Below are 6121 nucleotides of genomic sequence, written 5' to 3'. Positions count from 1 at the left end.
GTCTCGTGTCAGGTTCGAGTGGACGGTTGTCCAAACATCTTCTAGAGGGACTCTATGATCTGATGTGCAGTCATCATGACCTCATGCTTCTTAGCAAGAACGTCAGACATACTTAACAAGATGTAGACTTGAGCCTTGTCATTGGCCTTCGTCCAACGGTCATAAGTATCCTTCAATGCTTGAGATGCATTTTGAGCGGGGACTAGAGGAAATTCCTCCATCAAGACAAATCGCAGATCATCAACAACTAAAATCGTATTCATGCTAGATTTCTACATCGCATAGTTTTCAATGGTTAATTTCTCACTTTTACGCAAATATATGATTGTGGAAGACATGCTGAAACATATAACAATCAATTGACCTTATTAGTTATCTTTGTAATAACTCATTACTTAATCCAATCAATTTAGCAAAAAACACATTTAATCAAAGAACCCTGATTAAATTTTTTATTTGAGTTTTTGCAACGATACTTCAAAGATTTAGAGCAATAGTCATCGAAGGGTGATCAACTACTCCTCTCCTAAATTGAGACAATATTATCCAATTACTAATACCAGAATAGCTCTTATTCCTGTAGTTTTTTGTTACTGCTGTTTCGATCAAGGATTCATTAACTAACTTAATTCATCCCCTAATTGCGACCTTCTCATTTTCGGATCCCAGAGGTATACTTCAACAGGCTACTGAAGGGGAAAAACAACTATTGAAGATTAACTTAAGAAAGCTTATCCACTGCTGGAGTTTGTGTTGTTTCGACCCATATGATGAGGCCCTCCAAAGGGAGGTCGCTCTAAGATAATACGTAGGTATACCGTAGGAATCTCACGGTGCAACCTAATGGAGGAGACCATGGGATACATTGACACACATGCCTCTCACTTACTATGTTTTCCCAATTCATCTTGTTATTGACTCATGCAAACACTCTTCGAAGAGAGATTGCTCCTAAGGCGACACGAAGCCGAGCATGGATCTCATGATGTGAACTCTTGGGGATGTGAGAGCTTAAATTTGATATATCATATATACCAAATTCATCCCACTAGAGTATTCCATTATTTTTGTTAGGATTTTATTATACATAGTTAAAACTCGACTAATGAATTTATCTAAATCCTTTACATTTACTCAATATAACATTTATATTAGAATGGTTTAACAATACTTGATTTCATAACATGCTTATAAGATATTTGCCCAATTCACCTTCTAGGTTGGTTCTCAGGTGGAGGTGTTCCGTTTCCGTCAGCTTAAATACCCCCTCCTAGACAGAACCTTTCTTAGACAAAGGTCTCTTATAAATTTAATCTTTTATTAAAATTCATTTTAATCCTATTAAAACAAATTTTAAAATATTAACATATTCATAATCTCATCATAAATAATATAAGTCAATTTTAAATCATTTAAAATAATTTGGACCTATGTATGCATGCAATTTAGACTATAGATTTTAATCCATTTCATCAAAATACTATAACTCTTTATAAATTAATTAATTATTAAATCTATGAAAAAAAAAGTCAAGCATTCATATACACCACTCTACTATTTATGAGAACGATGTTAATATATAGTATGATGCATGAGCATACTTGGGTTAATCATACAACACTAATACAACAGATATATTATGTTGCATGAATATGCTAATTCGATCATACATATAGAAAATATAACCCTTTATATTTAATTATGTTGCATGCACATGTTTATCCTAAGGTGGGTATTTTTGAATCTATGTGACATATAGTATGAATATGAATTCAAATAATAGATAATTTAAAACATACATCAAATGAATAATTAAATCAAACAACAAAAAATGAACCGATTTTGGCACCCTAAAATAAAATTCATTGATTAAACTAATATAATCATTATATTAATTTAATTAATTAATATAAAATAAAATACAAATAAGGAAATTAGGTTAAGAGTCTTCAGTCAACACAAGCCCCCGCGCGCGCATTACAACTTCTCTGTCAACTTTCGAGGCGTTGCAACGCTGCGGCTGCATCGTTTTGCCTTTACCTTGCAACGTTGAAATGCTGCAATAGACACTGTGCCCTGAACTCCTCTGTTGATCCCGATCTCTTCAACAACCATTGCTCTCGATCAACACAAACTTACAGACTCAAAGCATGAATTAAAACGCCCAAAAATACAACGAGCCCTTAAAATTTAATCAAATTAAAAAGTAATTTTAGTGTCAAAATCGAAAACATTCACTTTTGCAAACCAACCATTTAAACATTCAATATGCAGAATATGAAAACTCACATCCAAACGATTTTGTTTCGAAAAATATGAAGAACGAAGATGCAAGGAATTGACTCTGATACCAATTGAAGGGATCAAATTTCGCAGCGAAGGCGTTTCGTGTGAGAATGCCTTATATCCCACGATCGATTTTACATTAAACAAAATTGTTATACTAAATTGAATGAATAAACACGTAAATTAACATGACATTGGGGAAAGGATTATAACAGTTCTTACCTTTGTAGAATCCCAAGTAACACAAACAATCCTCTCCAAGGTTCCAACGTACGAATCTCCAAACGATCTTGATCACGAACAACTCCTTGAGCGATCTCAAATACTACCATGAGAGTTATCTCGTTATTCTCTGGGATTCTAATATAGGTATAGGTGGTATCCGGCTATTGGGATATGGAGAGGAGAATAAGGTTTTGGAGAGTAAGGAGGCTCGGGGAAAATTCGACACGATAATGCTAGAGAGTTGTGTATTGTCAGGGTTTCTCTACAATGAGAATTGTGTATTCGATGCATTCCCAGAAGGCCATGGGAAGATCTTTATATAGAGAAGGACCAAGCATATTTCCCAATATATTTTCATTTTCTATAATTAATTGTTGGATTCGGGAAGCAAAAATAGGATAAAGTATTATAATTCATTAATTTTGGCTTCAAACTAAGCATGCTTATAAACTAAAAACAAGGTTTCAACACTAACCTTTGAAGTACCTTTGATTCATGATCTTCAACTACGATCTCCTTCTTATTTGGATGTGAACTACCACAAGGGTCTTCCCTACTATTATCTTGGTGTCTTGGATTGAGTTGTAAGACTCAAAATAAGGTTGAATCGAAGGGAATTAGAGAGGAGCTTACTGGTTTTATACAGTGTGAAGAACACTTCGTCAAACACAAATTCTCAACATTCAACAACGATTGCTCAATCCATTCTACTAAAAATTCCAACTTTATATTGCATGACTTTCATGCAACTAACAACCTTGCATGAATCACAGCTCGTGCTTGTGAATTTGAGCTGAAACCTTGGTGGTTTAATAACTAAGGTGCTTGCACCTAAAGTGGGAAAATCCCACTTTTTCCATTTCCAGTTTTCTTCTTTTATTTTTTATTTCCAAAATTAAAAAAAAATAGTTAAAAAATTGAAATTTTATTAATTTTACCAAATTAATTTAATAATTAATTTTCTAATAAAATTAATAAATTAATTCAATAATTCAATAATTATTTTTCTAATAAAATTAATTCAATAATTCAATAAATTTTATTAATTTAATATCAAATATTCAATTAATTCGTCACAAATTCCATTACCATAAATCTTTATTCATGAATTTAATAGTTAAATCATATTTAAATATTAATCGATTCTCCAATTCCGCTTAATTCCAAAATTAAACGTGTAATTATATCACATATAATTACTAATTCCCTTAATTCTAATTTGAACGTTTCAAATCAACACACTTATCTAAGGCTAATTTGTTTGTGAGCTAGTAGGGGGACTTAATGGACCTACAGATCATGGGCTCCAATGATTTGAGATTAATTGACTAAACTCTTTACACCGAATTAACCTTCATTCGTTAACTACTGGGTCACTCCACTAAAGTCCGTAGTTGCACCCCCTCACTATAGATATATTGTGTCCACTCAATATAATCATGATTAGTAAATTAACCTTCACAGGTTGTTCATAATAACAACTGGGTCAAAAGACTGTTTTACCCCCGAGATTACCTCTTATTCCTTAAGTCCCAATGATCCTCTAATGAATAATTGGTTTGTGATTCAATCATCAAACCAAGTTTCTCTTGGGCCAATGAGAGGGTGAGGCCTCTTGCTCAAGACTCGGAGTCAACACTTAAGGGAACAATCTCTCACTATCCGTGAAAGTGGGTAGGAGTGGATTCTATCTTGCACCCTATGTCCTCAACTATCTACCTTACCCCTAAAATGGGAGGCTTATTGAGCCGACGTTGTTGAGCCAACCCCCACCTATGCAAATCTAAGGATAATCCCGAATAAACAGGAGTTCAGTTACCTAGGTCATCGTTTTGAAATAGTCAGTCTTAAATAGTAAACAGCGTTATAAGGTAAGAGTGACTTATTTCATGGTCCGACCTTATGCAAACTCATTGCACATGACACCCTCACTTCTCATATCATGATATGTACAAATCATGATCACTTTGTTTGTAGCACTTTACAACTCCTTGTAACAACTACAAAGTAGGCTGCATCCAATAGTATTACCAAAATAAGGTACTCAACCTTAATCATATATTATAGATCATTTTGACTATTTACTCGAACCTAATCCACTTTTTTGTTTCCACATAAAGTTTAAGTATTCATGTAATAGTTATTGATATTTTAGTTTATTAGATTTATTTTTAAAACGAAATAAACAATTCATATATTCAATAACAGCTTATTGAATTTTCAAACTTTAATAATAACTTTATTGTTTTACAGAATGAGTTTATTGTTTACAAACCACGAGTTTTATGACATAAAACCCAACATTAACTAAATAATATTTATTTAATTAGTTAGTCCATTTAATTAAATAACACTTATTTGGTTAATTAGCCCAATTAAATAACACTCATTTAATTTACACAATTAAATGATAGTTATTTAATTTTGATTTCCACAATATTTTTTAAATAACTACTTATACATTAAACCCAATTTAATATATACATTTAATTATCATATACATTTCATGTGTATGTGCAAAACCTCTCTATTAGTTAATTCTTTGTGAATCTAATTCACTTGAATTAATTAATCTGAATCTTATTCAAATATTAATTTTCAATTTGATTATAGATCATATCCATAATTAATTATATACTAATCACATTGATATATAGTTTCCTCAAATCATTTTGAATAATTCAAATTATCCCTCCTAAGTATCATATAGTGAGCTAATGAAGGGATTTGGTAGACATGTAGATCTAACGATATGAGATTAATTGGTTAAACTCATTAACCAAGTTAATTAATATTCGTTAACCGTGAGTACACTCCACTATAAACCCACATATGCTCCGTGTCTAGGAATATAGACCAATACCAGCAAGTTAGTCATTCACAAGTGTTCGTAACTCCAACTATGTCAAATTACTGTTTTATCCTTGGGTTATCTCTGACTTCTTAAGTACCATTGCTCGTTTAATGAATAATATGTTTATGGTCCAACCAATAAATAGAAACTCCTCTCGGGCTAATGAGAGGGTAGGACCATTTTTTCAAGTCCGAAGATACCACTTAAGGGAACACTCATCTACTTATCCTTAAGGAGGGAAAAAGTGAATTCCATCGATCTCGGGCTAATGTATTATTATGTTCCTAGCTCCCCAATCGATCTCGTACCCAAAGTAGATATATCAAGTCGGTGAACTAGCCACCCTCACCCATGCAAATAAAAGGACAATCCCTTGTAAGCAGGAGTTCATGATATACTTAGAATTAAGACTAAGTCGCCTAGGTCATCCTATTGAAATAAAAAAATAACTAGTCAACGGTGTTACATCTAGTGGTTGCTATTTTGCATTATAGTTTTATGCAAACTCATTGCATAGGATACCCCCACTCGTGCGCCACCTACACGAACGCGTTAGATCATTATGTTTGTATCAAATACAAAGCGGGTTGTATCCATAGTGTTATTAAAATAAGGTACCTAACCTTATCTCTATATTATAGACCTTTTAGGTTGCATTTTGAACATTGGTTCATGTATGTCTCCACATATAGTTCAAGACTCATAAGCAATCTTGGATGTTAGTTTATTGGATTCAGGATTATTTAGACAAAATAG

Source organism: Benincasa hispida, chromosome 4, assembly GCF_027475165.1.
Source record: "Benincasa hispida cultivar pf3 chromosome 4, pf3_genome.v1.1, whole genome shotgun sequence".
NCBI lineage: Eukaryota > Viridiplantae > Streptophyta > Magnoliopsida > Cucurbitales > Cucurbitaceae > Benincasa > Benincasa hispida.
The sequence above is the reverse complement of the archived record's forward strand: the minus strand, read 5'-3'. Positions refer to the sequence as shown.